We start from the raw sequence: 18,183 nt of genomic DNA on the forward strand, positions 1-18,183 counted from the left end.
CACTGATCAGCAGCCATGTCTACACTGCAGCAATTACCCATTACAGGGACCTGACAGATCCATAGTGCTATGAGCAGCACTGATCAGCAGCCATGTCTACACTGCAGCAATTACCCATTACAGGGTCCTGACAGATCCATAGTGCTATGAGCAGCACTGATCAGCAGCCATGTCTACAATGTAGCAATTACCCATTACAGGGTCCTGACAGATCCATAATGCTATGAGCAGCACTGATCAGCAGCCATGTCTACACTGCAGCAATAAAACATTACATGGACCTGACAGATCCATAGTGCTATGAGCAGCACTGATCAGCAGCCATGTCTACACTGCAGCAATTAAACATTACAGGGACCTGACAGATACATAGTGCTATGAGAAGCACTGATCAGCAGCCATGTCTACACTGCAGCAATTACCCATTACAGGAACCTGACAGATCGAAAGTGCTATGAGCAGTATTGATCAGCCGCCATGTCTACACTGTAGCAATTACTCATTACAGGAACCTGACAGATCCATAGTGCTATGAGCAGCACTGATCAGCCGCCATGTCTACACTGTAGCAATTACCCAATACAGGGTCCTGACAGATCCATAGTGCTATGAGCAGCACTAATCAGCAGCCATGTCTACACTGCAGCAATTACCCAATACAGGGTCCTGACAGATCCATAGTGCTATGAGCAGCACTGTTCTGCCGCCATGTCTACACTGCAGCAATTACCCATTACAGGGTCCTGACAGATCCATAGAGCAATGAGCAGCACTGATCAGCAGCCATGTCTACACTGCAGCAATTACCCATTACAGGGACCTGACAGATCCATAGTGCTATGAGCAGCACTGATCAGCAGCCATGTCTACACTGCAGCAATTACCTATTACAGGGTCCTGACAGATCCATAGTGCTATGAGCAGCACTGATCAGCAGCCATGTCTACACTGCAGCAATTACCCATTACAGGGACCTGACCGATCCATAGTGCTATGAGCAGCACTGTTCAGCAGCCATGTCTACACTGCAGCAATTACCCATTACAGGGTCCTGACAGATCCATAGAGCAATGAGCAGCACTGATCAGCAGCCATGTCTACACTGCAGCAATTACCCATTACAGGGTCCTGACAGATCCATAGTGCTATGAACAGCACTGATCAGCCGCCATGTATACACTGCAGAAATTACCCATTACAGGGACCTGACAGATCCATAGTGCTATGAGCAGCACTGATCAGCAGCCATGTCTACACTGCAGCAATTACCCATTACAGGGTCCTGACAGATCCATAGTGCTATGAGCAGCACTGATCAGCAGCCATGTCTACAATGTAGCAATTACCCATTACAGGGTCCTGACAGATCCATAATGCTATGAGCAGCACTGATCAGCAGCCATGTCTACACTGCAGCAATAAAACATTACATGGACCTGACAGATCCATAGTGCTATGAGCAGCACTGATCAGCAGCCATGTCTACACTGCAGCAATTAAACATTACAGGGACCTGACAGATACATAGTGCTATGAGAAGCATTCATCAGCAGCCATGTCTACACTGCAGCAATTACCCATTACAGGAACCTGACAGATTGAAAGTGCTATGAGCAGTATTGATCAGCAGCCATGTCTACACTGTAGCAATTACTCATTACAGGAACCTGACAGATCCATAGTGCCATGAGCAGCACTGATCAGCAGCCATGTCTACACTGCAGCAACTACACATTACAGGGTCCTGACAGATCCATAGTGCTATGAGCAGTATTGATCAGCAGCCATGTCTACACTGTAGCAATTACCCAATACAGGGTCCTGACAGTTCCATAGTGCTATGAGCAGCACTGATCAGCCGCCATGTCTACACTGTAGCAATTACCCAATACAGGGTCCTGACAGATCCATAGTGCTATGAGCAGCACTAATCAGCAGCCATGTCTACACTGCAGCAATTACCCAATACAGGGTCCTGACAGATCCATAGTGCTATGAGCAGCACTGATCAGCAGCCATGTCTACCCTGCAGCAATTACCCAATACAGGGTCCTGACAGATACATAGTGCTATGAGCAGCACTGATCAGCAGCCATGTCTACACTGCAGGAATTACCCATTACAGGGTCCTGACATCCATAGTGCTATGAGCAGCACTGATCAGCCGCCATGTCTACACTGCAGCAATTACCCATTACACGGACCTGACAGATCCATAGTGCTATGAGCAGCACTGATCAGCCGCCATGTTTACACTGCAGCAATTACACATTACACGGACCTGACAGATCCATAGTGCTATGAGCAGCACTGATCAACAGCCATGTCTACACTGCAGCAATTACCCATTACAGGGTCCTGACTGATCCACAGTGTTATGAGCAGCACTAATCAGCAGCCATGTCTACACTGCAGGAATTACCCATTACAGGGTCCTGACATCCATAGTGCTATGAGCAGCACTGATCAGCAGCCATGTCTATACTGCAGCAATTACCCATTACAGGGTCCTGACAGATCCATAGTGCTATGAGCAGCAATAATCAGCAGCCCTGTCTACACTGCAGCAATTACCCAATACAGGGTCCTGACAGATCCATAATGTTATGAGCAGCAATGATCAGCAGCCATGTCTACACTGCAGCAATTACCCAATACAGGGTCCTGACAGATCCATAGTGCTATGAGCAGCACTGATCAGCCAGCATGTGTACACTGCAGCAATTACCCATTACAGGTTCCTGACAGATCCATAGTGCTATGAGCAGCACTGATCAGCCGCCATGTCTACACTGCAGCAATTACCCATTACAGGGTCCTGACATCCATAGTGCTGTGAGCAGCACTGATCAGCCGCCATGTCTACACTGCAGCAATTACCCATTACAGGGTCCTGACAGATCCATAGTGCTATGAGCAGCACTGATCAGGAGCCATGTCTACACTGCAGCAATTACCCATTACAGGGTCCTGACACCCATAGAGCTATGAGCAGCACTGATCAGCAGCCATGTCTACACTGCAGCAATTACCCATTACAGGGACCTGACAGATCCATAGTGCTATGAGCAGCACTGATCAGCAGCCATGTCTACACTGCAGCAATTACTCATTACAGGGTCCTGACAGATCCATAGTGCTATGAGCAGCACTGATCAGCCAGCATGTCTACACTGCAGCAATTACCCATTACAGGGTCCTGACATCCATAGTGCTATGAGCAGCACTGATCAGCAGCCATGTCTACACTGCAGCAATTACCCATTACAGGGTCCTGACAGATCCATAGTGCTATGAGCAGCAGTGATCAGCAGCCATGTCTACACTGCAGCAATTACCCATTACAGGGTCCTGACATCCATAGTGCTATGAGCAGCACTGATCAGCAGCCATGTCTACACTGCAGCAATTACCAATTACAGGGACCCGACAGATCCATAGTTCTATGAGCAGCACTGATCAGCAGCCATGTCTACACTGTAGCAATTACCCATTACAGGGTCCTGACAGATCCATAGTGCTATGAGTAGCACTGATCAGCCGCCATGTCTACACTGCAGCAATTACCCATTACAGGGTCCTGACAGATCCATAGAGCAATGAGCAGCACTGATCAGCAGCCATGTCTACACTGCAGCAATTACCCATTACAGGGACCCGACAGATCCATAGTTCTATGAGCAGCACTGATCAGCAGCCATGTCTACACTGTAGCAATTACCCATTACAGGGTCCTGACAGATCCATAGTGCTATGAACAGCACTGATAAGCCAGCAAGTGTACACTGCAGCAATTACCCATTACAGGGTCCTGACAGATCCATAGTGCTATGAGCAGCACTGATCAGCCGCCATGTCTACACTGCAGCAATTACCCATTACAGGGTCCTGACATCCATAGTGCTGTGAGCAGCACTGATCAGCAGCCATGTCTACACTGCAGCAATTACCCATTACAGGGTCCTGACTGATCCATAGTGTTATGAGCAGCACTAATCAGCAGCCATGTCTACACTGCAGCAATTACCCATTACAAGGTCCTGACAGATCCATAGTGCTATGAGCAGCAATGATCAGCAGCCATGTCTACACTGCAGCAATTACCCAATACAAGGTCCTGACAGATCCATAATGCTATGAGCAGCACTGATCAGCCAGCATGTGTACACTGCAGCAATTACCCATTACAGGTTCCTGACAGATCCATAGTGCTATGAGCAGCACTGATCAGCCGCCATGTCTACACTGCAGCAATTACCCATTACAGGGTCCTGACATTCATAGTGCTGTGAGCAGCACTGATCAGCCGCCATGTCTACACTGCAGCAATTACCCATTACAGGGTCCTGACAGATCCATAGTGCTATGAGCAGCACTGATCAGGAGCCATGTCTACACTGCAGCAATTACCCATTACAGGGTCCTGACATCCATAGAGCTATGAGCAGCACTGATCAGCCGCCATGTCTACACTGCAGCAATTACCCATTACAGGGACCTCACAGATCCATAGTGCTATGAGCAGCACTGATCAGCAGCCATGTCTACACTGCAGCAATTACCCAATACAGGGTCCTGACAGATCCATAATGCTATGAGCAGCACTGATCAGCAGCCATGTCTACACTGCAGCAATTACTCATTACAGGGTCCTGACAGATCCATAGTGCTATGAGCAGCACTGATCAGCCAGCATGTGTACACTGCAGCAATTACCCATTACAGGTTCCTAACAGATCCATAGTGCTACGAGCAGCACTGATCAGCCGCCATGTCTACACTGCAGCAATTACCCATTACAGGGTCCTGACATCCATAGTGCTGTGAGCAGCACTGATCAGCCGCCATGTCTACACTGCAGCAATTACCCATTACAGGGTCCTGACATATCCATAGTGCTATGAGCAGCACTGATCAGGAGCCATGTCTACACTGCAGCAATTACCCATTACAGGGTCCTGACATCCATAGAGCTATGAGCAGCACTGATCAGCCGCCATGTCTACACTGCAGCAATTACCCATTACAGGGACCTGACAGATCCATAGTGCTATGAGCAGCACTGATCAGCAGCCATGTCTACACTGCAGCAATTACCCATTACAGGGTCCTGACATCCATAGTGCTATGAGCAGCACTGATCAGCAGCCATGTCTACACTGAAGCAATTACCCATTACAGGGTCCTGACAGATCCATAGTGCTATGAGCAGCAGTGATCAGCAGCCATGTCTACACTGCAGCAATTACCCTTCACAGGGTCCTGACATCCATAGTGCTATGAGCAGCACTGATCAGCAGCTATGTCTACACTGCAGCAATTACCCATTGCAGGGACCCGACAGATCCATAGTTCTATGAGCAGCACTGATCAGCAGCCATGTCTACACTGTAGCAATTACCCATTACAGGGTCCTGACAGATCCATAGTGCTATGAGTAGCACTGATCAGCCGCCATGTCTACACTGCAGCAATTACCCATTACAGGGTCCTGACAGATCCATAGAGCAATGAGCAGCACTGATCAGCAGCCATGTCTACACTGCAGCAATTACCCATTACAGGGTCCTGACAGATCCATAGTGCTATGAACAGCACTGATCAGCCGCCATGTATACACTGCAGCAATTACCCATTACAGGGACCTGACAGATCCATAGTGCTATGAGCAGCACTGATCAGCAGCCATGTCTACACTGCAGCAATTACCCATTACAGGGTCCTGACAGATCCATAGTGCTATGAGTAGCACTGATCAGTACCCATGTCTACAATGTAGCAGTTACCCATTACAGGGTCCTGACAGATCCATAGTGCTATGAGCAGCACTGATCAGCCACCATGTCTACACTGCAGCAATAAAACATTACAGGGACCTGACAGATACATAGTCCTATGAGCAGCACTGATCAGCAGCCATGTCTACACTGCAGCAATTACCCATTACAGGAACCTGACAGATCGAAAGTGCTATGAGCAGTATTGATCAGCAGCCATGTCTACACTGCAGCAACTACACATTACAGGGTCCTGACAGATCCATAGTGCCATGAGCAGCACTGATCAGCAGCTATGTCTACACTGCAGCAAATACCCATTACAGGGTCCTGACAGATACATAGTGCTATGAGCAGCACTGATCAGCTGCCATGTCTACACTGTAGCAATTACCCAATACAGGGTCCTGACAGTTCCATAGTGCTATGAGCAGCACTGATCAGCCGCCATGTCTACACTGTAGCAATTACCCAATACAGGGTCCTGACAGATCCATAGTGCTATGAGCAGCACTGATCAGCAGCCATGTCTACACTGCAGCAATTATCCAATACAGGGTCCTGACAGATCCATAGTGCTATGAGCAGCACTGATCAGCAGCCATGTCTACACTGCAGCAATTACCGAATACAGGGTCCTGACAGATCCATAGTGCTATAAGCAGCACTGATCAGCAGCCATGTCTACACTTCAGCAATTACCCAACATAGGGTCCTGACAGAGCCATAGTGCTATGAGCAGCACTGATCAGCAGCCATGTCTACACTGCAGCAATTACTCATTACAGGGTCCTGACAGATCCATAGTGCTATGAGCAGCACTGATCAGCCAGCATGTGTACACTGCAGCAATTACGCATTACAGGGTCCTGACAGATCCATAGTGCTATGAGCAGCACTGATCAGCCGCCATGTCTACACTGCAGCAATTACCCATTACAGGGTCCTGACATCCATAGTGCTGTGAGCAGCACTGATCAGCCGCCATGTCTACACTGCAGCAATTACCCATTACAGGGCCCTGACATCCATAGAGCTATGAGCAGCACTGATCAGCCGCCATGTCTACACTGCAGCAATTACCCATTACACGGACCTGACAGATCCATAGTGCTGTGAGCAGCACTGATCAGCAGCCATGTCTACACTGCAGCAATTACCCATTACAGGGTCCTGACTGATCCATAGTGTTATGAGCAGCACTGATCAGCAGCCATGTCTACACTGCAGCAATTACCCATTACAGGGTCCTGACATCCATAGTGCTATGAGCAGCACTGATCAGCAGCCATGTCTACACTGCAGCAATTACCCATTACAGGGTCCTGACAGATCCATAGTGCTATGAGCAGCAGTGATCAGCAGCCATGTCTACACTGCAGCAATTACCCATTACAGAGTCCTGACATCCATAGTGCTATGAGCAGCACTGATCATCAGCCATGTCTACACTGTAGCAATTACCTATTACAGGGTCCTGACAGATCCATAGTGCTATGAGTAGCACTGATGAGCCACCATGTCTACACTGCAGCAATTACCCATTACAGGGTCCTGACAGATACATAGAGCAATGAGCAGCACTGATCAGCAGCCATGTCTACACTGCAGCAATTACCCATTACAGGGTCCTGACAGATCCATAGTGCTATGAACAGCACTGATCAGCCGCCATGTATACACTGCAGCAATTACCCATTACAGGGATCTGACAGATCCATAGTGCTATGAGCAGCACTGATCAGCAGCCATGTCTACACTGCAGCAATTACCCATTACAGGGTCCTGACAGATCCATAGTGCTATGAGCAGCACTGATCAGCACCCATGTCTACAATGTAGCAATTACCCATTACAGGGTCCTGACAGATCCATAATGCTATGAGCAGCACTGATCAGCAGCCATGTCTACACTGCAGCAATAAAACATTACAGGGACCTGACAGATCCATAGTGCTATGAGCAGCACTGATCAGCAGCCATGTCTACACTGCAGAAATTACCCATTACAGGGCCCTGGCAGATCCATAGTGCTATGAGCAGCACTGATCAGCCGCCATGTCTACACTGCAGCAATTAAACATTACAGGGACCTGACAGATATATAGTCCTATGAGCAGCCTGATCAGCAGCCATGTCTACACTGCAGCAATTACCCATTACAGGAACCTGACAGATCGAAAGTGCTATGAGCAGTATTGATCAGCATCCATGTCTACACTGTAGCAATTACTCATTACAGGAACCTGACAGATCCATAGTGCCATGAGCAGCAATGATCAGCAGCCATGTCTACACTGCAGCAACTACACATTACAGGGTCCTGACAGATCCATAGTGCTATGAGCAGCACTGATCAGCAGCTATGTCTACACTGCAGCAAATACACATTACAGGGTCCTGACAGATACATAGTGCTATGAGCAGCACTGATCAGCTGCCATGTCTACACTGTAGCAATTACCCACGACATGTTCCTGACAGTTCCATAGTGCTATGAGCAGCACTGATCAGCCGCAATGTCTACACTGTAGCAATTACCCAATACAGGGTCCTGACAGATCCATAGTGCTATGAGCAGCACTGATCAGCAGCCATGTCAACACTGCAGCAATTACCCAATACAGGGTCCTGACAGATCCATAGTGCTATGAGCAGCACTGATCAGCAGCCATGTCTACACTGCAGCAATTACCCAATACAGGGTCCTGACAGATCCATAGTGCTATGAGCAGCACTGATCAGCCAGCATGTGTACACTGCAGCAATTACCCATTACAGGGTCCTGACAGATCCATAGTGCTATGAGCAGCACTGATCAGCCGCCATGTCTACACTGCAGCAATTACCCATTACAGGGTCCTGACATCCATAGTGCTGTGAGCAGCACTGATCAGCCGCCATGTCTACACTGCAGCAATTACCCATTACAGGGTCCTGACATCCATAGAGCTATGAGCAGCACTGATCAGCCGCCATGTCTACACTGCAGCAATTACGCATTACACGGACCTAACAGATCCATAGTGCTATGAGCAGCACTGATCAGCAGCCATGTCAACACTGCAGCAATTACCCATTACAGGGTCCTGACTGATCCACAGTGTTATGAGCAGCACTAATCAGCTGCCATGTCTACACTGCAGCAATTACCCATTACAGGGTCCTGACATCCATAGTGCTATGAGCAGCACTGATCAGCAGCCATGTCTATACTGCAGCAATTACCCATTACAGGGTCCTGACAGATCCATAGTGCTATGAGCAGCAATGATCAGCAGCCATGTCTACACTGCAGCAATTACCCAATACAGGGTCCTGACAGATCCATAGTGCTATGAGCAGCACTGATCAGCAGCCATGTCTACACTGCAGCAATTATTCATTACAGGGTCCTGACAGATCCATAGTGCTATGAGCAGCACTGATCAGCCAGCATGTGTACACTGCAGCAATTACCCATTACAGGTTCCTGACAGATTCATAGTGCTATGAGCAGCACTGATCAGCCGCCATGTCTACACTGCAGCAATTACCCATTACAGGGTCCTGACATCCATAGTGCTGTGAGCAGCACTGATCAGCCGCCATGTCTACACTGCAGCAATTACCCATTACAGGGTCCTGACAGATCCATAGTGCTATGAGCAGCACTGATCAGGAGCCATGTCTACACTGCAGCAATTACCCATTACAGGGTCCTGAGATCCATAGAGCTATGAGCAGCACTGATCAGCCGCCATGTCTACACTGCAGCAATTACCCATTACAGGGACATGACAGATCCATAGTGCTATGAGCAGCACTGATCAGCAGCCATGTCTACACTGCAGCAATTACTCAATACAGGGTCATGACAGATCCATAGTGCTATGAGCAGCACTGATCAGCCAGCATGTCTACACTGCAGCAATTACCCATTACAGGGTCCTGACTGATCCATAGTGTTATGAGCAGCACTAATCAGCAGCCATGTCTACACTGCAGCAATTACCCATTACAGGGTCCTGACATCCATAGTGCTATGAGCAGCACTGATCAGCAGCCATGTCTACACTGCAGCAATTACCCATTACAGGGACCCGACAGATCCATAGTTCTATGAGCAGCACTGATCAGCAGCCATGTCTACACTGCAGCAATTACCCATTACAGGGTCCTGACAGATCCATAGTGCTATGAGTAGCACTGATCAGCCGCCATGTCTACACTGCAGCAATTACCCATTACAGGGTCCTGACAGATCCATAGTGCTATGAGCAGCACTGATCAGCCGCCATGTCTACACTGCAGCAATTACCTATTACAGGGTCCTGACAGATCCATAGTGCTATGAGTAGCACTGATCAGCCGCCATGTCTACACTGCAGCAATTACCCATTACAGGGTCCTGACAGATCCATAGTGCTATGAGCAGCACTGATCAGCCGCCATGTCTACACTGCAGCAATTACCCAATACAGGGTCCTGACAGATCCATAGTGCTATGAGCAGCACTGATCAGCAGCCATGTCTACACTGCAGCAATTACCCATTACAGGGTCCTGACATCCATAGTGCTATGAGCAGCACTGATCAGCCGCCATGTCTACACTGCAGCAATTACCCATTACAGGGACCTGACAGATCCAAAGTGCTATGAGCAGCACTGATCAGTAGACAGGTCTACACTGCAGCAATTACCCATTACAGGGTCCTGACAGATCCATAGTGCTATGAGCAGCATTGATCAGCAGCCATGTCTACACTGTAGCAATTACTCATTACAGGAACCTGACAGATCCATAGTGCTATGAGCAGCACTGATCAGCAGCCATGTCTACACTGCAGCAATTACACATTACAGGGTCCTGACAGATCCATAGTGCTATGAGCAGCACTGATCAGCCGCCATGTCTACACTGCAGCAATTACCCATTACAGGGTCCTGACATCCATAGTGCTATGAGCAGCACTGATCAGCAGCCATGTCTACACTGCAGCAATTACCCATTACAGGGTCCTGACATCCATAGTGCTATGAGCAGCACTGATCAGCCGCCATGTCTACACTGCAGCAATTACCCATTACAGGGACCCGACAGATCCATATTTCTATGAGCAGCACTGATCAGCAGCCATGTCTACACTGTAGCAATTACCCATTACAGGGTCCTGACAGATCCATAGTGTTATGAGTAGCACTGATCAGCCGCCATGTCTACACTGCAGCAATTACCCATTACAGGGTCCTGACAGATCCATAGTGCTATGAGCAGCACTGATCAGCCGCCATGTCTACACTGCAGCAATTACCCAAAACAGGGTCCTGACAGATCCATAGTGCTATGAGCAGCACTGATCAGCAGCCATGTCTACACAGCACCAATTACCCATTACAGGGTCCTGACAGATCCATAGTGCTATGAGCAGCACTGATCAGCCGCCATGTCTACACTGCAGCAATTACCTATTACAGGGTCCTGACAGATCCATAGTGCTATGAGTAGCACTGATCAGCCGCCATGTCTACACTGCAGCAATTACCCATTACAGGGTCCTGACAGATCCATAGTGCTATGAGCAGCACTGATCAGCCGCCATGTCTACACTGCAGCAATTACCCAATACAGGGTCCTGACAGATCCATAGTGCTATGAGCAGCACTGATCAGCAGCCATGTCTACACTGCAGCAATTACCCATTACAGGGTCCTGACATCCATAGTGCTATGAGCAGCACTGATCAGCCGCCATGTCTACACTGCAGCAATTACCCATTACAGGGACCTGACAGATCCAAAGTGCTATGAGCAGCACTGATCAGTAGACAGGTCTACACTGCAGCAATTACCCATTACAGGGTCCTGACAGATCCATAGTGCTATGAGCAGCATTGATCAGCAGCCATGTCTACACTGTAGCAATTACTCATTACAGGAACCTGACAGATCCATAGTGCTATGAGCAGCACTGATCAGCAGCCATGTCTACACTGCAGCAATTACACATTACAGGGTCCTGACAGATCCATAGTGCTATGAGCAGCACTGATCAGCCGCCATGTCTACACTGCAGCAATTACCCATTACAGGGTCCTGACATCCATAGTGCTATGAGCAGCACTGATCAGCAGCCATGTCTACACTGCAGCAATTACCCATTACAGGGTCCTGACATCCATAGTGCTATGAGCAGCACTGATCAGCCGCCATGTCTACACTGCAGCAATTACCCATTACAGGGACCCGACAGATCCATATTTCTATGAGCAGCACTGATCAGCAGCCATGTCTACACTGTAGCAATTACCCATTACAGGGTCCTGACAGATCCATAGTGTTATGAGTAGCACTGATCAGCCGCCATGTCTACACTGCAGCAATTACCCATTACAGGGTCCTGACAGATCCATAGTGCTATGAGCAGCACTGATCAGCCGCCATGTCTACACTGCAGCAATTACCCAAAACAGGGTCCTGACAGATCCATAGTGCTATGAGCAGCACTGATCAGCAGCCATGTCTACACAGCACCAATTACCCATTACAGGGTCCTGACAGATCCATAGTGCTATGAGCAGCACAGATCAGCCGCCATGTCTACACTGCAGCAATTACCCATTACAAGGTCCTGACAGATGCATAGAGCTATGAGCAGCACTGATCAGCAGCCATGTCTACACTGCAGCAATTACCCATTACAGGGTCCTGACAGATCCATAGTGCTATGAGCAGCACTGATCAGCAGCCATGTCTACACTGCAGCAATTACCCATTACAGAGTCCTGACATCCATAGTGCTATGAGCAGCACTGATCAGCCGCCATGTCTACACTGCAGCAATTACCCATTACAGGGTCCTGACATCCATAGTGCTATGAGCAGCACTGATCAGCAACCATGTCTACACTGCAGCAATTACCCATTACAGGGACCCGACAGATCCATAGTTCTATGAGCAGCACTGATCAGCAGCCATGTCTACACTGCAGCAATTACCCATTACAGGGTCCTGACAGATCCATAGTGCTATGAGTAGCACTGATCAGCCGCCATGTCTACACTGCAGCAATTACCCATTACAGGGTCCTGACAGATCCATAGTGCTATGAGCATCAGTGATCAGCAGCCATGTCTACACTGCAGCAATTACCCATTACAGGGTCCTGACAGATCCATAGTGCTATGAGCAGCACTGATCAGCCGCCATGTCTAAACTGCAGCAATTACCCATTACAGGGTCCTGACAGATCCATGGTGCTATGAGTAGCACTGATCAGCCGCCATGTCTACACTGCAGCAATTACCCATTACAGGGTCCTGACATATACATAGTGCTATGAGCAGCACTGATCAGCCGCCATGTCTACACTGCAGCAATTACCCAATACAGGGTCCTGACAGATCCATAGTGCTATGAGCAGCACTGATCAGCAGCCATGTCTACACAGCACCAATTACCCATTACAGGGTCCTGACAGATCCATAGTGCTATGAGTAGCACTGATCAGCCGCCATGTCTACACTGCAGCAATTACCCATTACAGGGTCCTGACATATACATAGTGCTATGAGCAGCACTGATCAGCCGCCATGTCTACACTGCAGCAATTACCCAATACAGGGTCCTGACAGATCCATAGTGCTATGAGCAGCACTGATCAGCCGCCATGTCTACACTGTAGCAATTACCCAATACAGGATCCTGACAGATCCATAGTGCTATGAGCAGCACTGATCAGCAGCCATGTCTACACTGCAGCAATTACCCATTACAGGGTCCTGACAGATCCATAGTGCTATGAGCAGCACTGATCAGCAGACAGGTCTACACTGCAGTAATTACCCATTACAGGGTCCTGACAGATCCATAGTGCTATGAGCAGCACTGATCAGCCGCCATGTCTACACTGCAGCAATTACCCATTACAGGGTCCTGACAGATCCATAGTGCTATGAGCAGCACTGATCAGCAGACAGGTCTACACTGCAGCAATTACCCATTACAGGGTCCTGACAGATCCATAGTGCTATGAGCAGCATTGATCAGCAGCCATGTCTACATTGTAGCAATTACTCATTACAGGAACCAGACAGATCCATAGTGCTATGAGCAGCACTGATCAGCCGCCATGTCTACACTGCAGCAATTACCCATTACAGGGACCTGACAGATCCATAGTGCTATGAGCAGCACTGATCAGCAGCCATGTCTACACTGCAGCAGCTCAAAACCATTTGACAAGGAGCAAGGTGGTGGATGTGACTGGTCTGACACCGGGGCCTACTTCTAGTCACCATGTGATTGGTCTGTAGATCAGGAGAGACCGGCCACATCTGTCATGGGACCAGTCAGGTCTCTTTCTATAGTCCATAAACTACATTTTCTCTGAAGTGTCAGGATAAAACACATCTGGCTCCATTTCATGCTGTCTGTGGTTTGGGCAACATGAACCTAGTGACAGGTTCCCTCTAAATGCCGTAGACATTGTTTGACAGCAGCTTTATCATGATCCGGATGGCAACAGTTTAGAGCACCCATCGGTTCCCCCTGAAATGCAATGTAGGGTACTAACGGGTAGGCATGTGGGAACCATCACAGGCTCTGGCACAGCCATAAAAGACCAATTAAAATGTGACCCTTCTGGGTAGAAAGTAGAAACCAGCTCTGATTGTTCAGGTCAGCTTTAGTGATGCCAATCAGTGCCAAAAATACAAAGAAAAAAACAAACAAAAAAACAAAAACCTGGATTAAATTGTGTGCATGGGGAGGGTGTTTCTTGCCTTTTCACTGCACCTGGAGATTCCCGATTTATGGGGTAAAATGAATGGTGTCATTCAAAATTACTACCCAACTCATGAGAACAAGGCCTTACATGGCTGTGTGCACAGAAAACTAAAGCACAAAGTGGAACAGTTCATGAACACGGTGCGGCCAGAAATGCCACAATAAGTGATCCCCGGATCAGCGGCCCATAGACCAGGAGCAGTGCGTGGCCTCAGCTCCTCCGCCAGGCAGCACAGGGCTGCATCACAGCTCAGGATAGGAGGCGCCGCAGCAGTGTAAGAAGTTATTGCCCTAGGAAGGCAACAACCAGCACAGGTGAGGAGCACAGAGACTGCAGAGTCCTGGTGTCTGCGCAGCGCAGGGAATGGGTTTAGGATATAGCACCATCACAGCACAAGAGCGACAGATCAGAGCTTTTACTCCAGAAGAGGCATAAGACAGGAATAAGACAAGAAGTCTTTTTTACATAATGCAAATTTGCACAGCATGACGGCAGCAAGACACAGAAGAAGCTTCATTCAGCGACGTGCGCCTCTTAATGATCATCCTCCAGTAAGATCGGCTCATGCACAACTCCAGTCTTATCAGCCCAAATGATTGCTGTGTGGATACTCCCAATCCAAGTCACTGTCTAGGGGACGTCCTGCCAAACACCACCAGACCACTGTACCGGATACAAGAGTCTTCAGTCACCAGACTCCTCAATGGCCCCACATTCATTACTGCAATGAAGTAAAGGAATCTGTCACCAGGCTTTTACCACCTAATCTAAGAGCAGCATAATGTACAAACAGAGCAGGATTCCAGCAATGTGTCACTTACTGGGCTGCTTGCTGTAGTTATAAAGTCAGTTTTATCAGTAGGAGATTATCTAGATATATAAATCTGCACCAGGTAGTCCAACCCCACCACCGATTATAAGATTTCTGTGTACACTGCATACTCTGAAATCTGCCAACCAGCGGTGTTATACAGAGCTCAACAGTCAGAGAAATGCCGCAGGTAGAATTTTTTAATCAAAATCGCAGCAAGTGACATCACTGGAATCAGGGTCTCTGCACCTACATTATGTCACTCTCCGATGGGGTAGCAAAAACCTGGTGAGATTCCCTTTAAGGGTGCAGTTATCAAGGAGGGCTTTAAAGAGAACCTGTCACCAGATTGAGCCCATGAACAAATGCCACCACTTTTACTGCATCCCACAAACGTGTCTATCAGCTCCTGACTCCCCCTGTGTACCCCAAATAATAGCATTTGAACTGCTCCCACACTATGTAAATGAGGGTGGTCCAGTCTTATGATCGTCCTCGCTGCGGCCTCTGTCCCTCTCTGCTCCTAATCAGCAGTGCGCCTAGCAGCATCGGAATAAGCTACTGCACAGGCCAGCGATATCAGCTCGCTGCTCACATGAAACAAAGCTATGCGCGGTACTGTTGTATGCGCTGCTCACAGTAGGGCACAGCAGAGTGCGCCAGTGCGGTGCCGTGAAGCTACTGCGCAGGCGCGAGCTCTCGGTTCACTATGTGGATGACACGTCACATCTATCATAGGAGGAGGATGCGTTTAGGAGCGGAGAGAGGGACAGACACCGCAGCGAGGACACCCATCAGACCGGACCACCCTCATTTACATACAGAGCAGATCAAGTGGTATTATTTGGGGTATATAAGGGGAGTCAGGAGCTGACATGTTTGTGAGATGCAGCACAGGAGCAGTAAAGGTGGTGGCATTTGTTCATAGACTCACACTGGTGACAGGTTCCCTTTAATAGCTGGAATCCCACAGATGTAAATGGTACGGGCTGATGCAGCAAAGCTTTCACCAGAAATCTGACAAAAGCTGCAAAGTTTAAGCCCAACTCTGTTGAGCCATCATGTCAGTTTCTCCCAGGGTCAACAAAATGGGCAGAGGTGGCACAGGGGCATGGTGGCCGCTGCTCATCGTACAGACAAGCAGAGACGTTCACTATAAGTCTTACGCCAACATGGGGTGGATTAGGATTATGGGCACAGGTGTACAACATCATCCGACACTCCTGACTCATGAAGAGGTTTGCCTGACGAGCTAGGACTCCAGGACAGCCGCTCATCAAGACCAGCACCAACAACACTGGTCTTCATTAGTGATGGGCGAGCACTAAAATGCTCGGGTCGAGCACATTGGAATACTCGGGTGCTCGACCCGAGCAACGAGCTCAAAGTAAGTCTATGGGAAACTCGAGGATTTTTCAGGCGGCTCCCCCTGGCGGTCTGCAGAGGGCCTAAAAATTGCCCAAATCAATGGGAAATGTGCTCAAATGACATGGGAACAACATGGGGAAGACCCTTGGAAGCATCTCTGACTCCCAGGTCACTGCTGTCAACAATGTTGTCAGAGGTATTACGCCACTTTTACGGACTCGCAATAAAACATACAAAAACGAAACCATAATGGATTTTCCTGGGAAATATGTTAAGGAACATCCTTTCCAGGGTAATGACTTGTATATAAGGCAAAATAAATAACCAAAAACAAAAATACTCCTCCACACCTTGGGCTATGTTCAAACTTAGCGTTTTTGCATTGCTTTCACCCGTGACAAATGCATTCACCGGGAAATGTCATTTTAACATTTTACAACCTTATCTGGCCATGTGGTGTAGGACACATCAGACACATCCTGTTTTATTTATGATGGAGGGACTCTGAAAGCCGCAAACCTATTTTTAGGGCCATCATGCGGCCTTTACTATTCTTAGAGAGCCATCAGCTGGCTAGGCTTTGTTGTTCCCATTACTAAAGAGTGGGTCTCCTATACTGTTATTGCGTATGCAGTGAGTGGCTGGGCTGCCAAAAATTGGGAGGCACTCCAATGCCCCTTGGAAGAGAGGTGGAGGAGGGCCTCATTAAAAAAAAAAAGGTTCCCATTAGAAAGGAGCGGGTCTCCTATACTTGTAATGCCCATGCACTAGGTGTATAGGCTGACAAACATTTACCCCTGGGGGGTATACATGAACATACGGCATAAAAAAAAAAAAATTTTAACGGCATCATAAACACCCTTTAAAAAAATTATGTGGGTGTTGCATCACGGAGCACGGTCACACTGGTGATATGGTGGTGGAGGATGAGGAGAAGGAGGAGGACAAGAGCAAATAGCCAAAATCAGGAAGCATATACCCATGTGTGGGTGTGAAAAGGTGCATGGGAATACACCTCCCAAGAAAAGACACTGGCTTTCAGTTTATGTTACACTGCTATCATTCGGTGGTGTTGAGAAGTCTGGCCCAATCCAGTCCTTGTTCATTTTTATAACAGTCAGCCTGTCAGAATTTTCAGTTGACAGGCGGATGCGCTTATCAGTTATAATTCCACCAGCGACACTAAAAACCCGCTCTGACAAAATGCTAGCGGCAGGGCAGGTCAGGACCTCCGAGGCGTAGAGAGCCAGTTCACTCCACGTATCCAGCTTTGATACCCAATAATTATAAGGCACAGAGGAATTACAGAGGATGTTGGTACGGTCGGCAAGGTACTCCCTCAGCATCTTCCCAAACTTTGCAGTCCTTTTGAGATTACCCCGAGCCTCAGGACCTGTGCGATGGGAGGGGCTGAGAAAATTCTCCCAGAACCAGAAATTTTGAGAACGCGAGGGTCAT

This window comes from Phyllobates terribilis, unplaced genomic scaffold (genome assembly GCF_046119375.1).
Source record: "Phyllobates terribilis strain yellow unplaced genomic scaffold, ASM4611937v1 Scaffold_10__3_contigs__length_209671492, whole genome shotgun sequence".
NCBI classification, from domain to species: Eukaryota; Metazoa; Chordata; class Amphibia; order Anura; family Dendrobatidae; genus Phyllobates; species Phyllobates terribilis.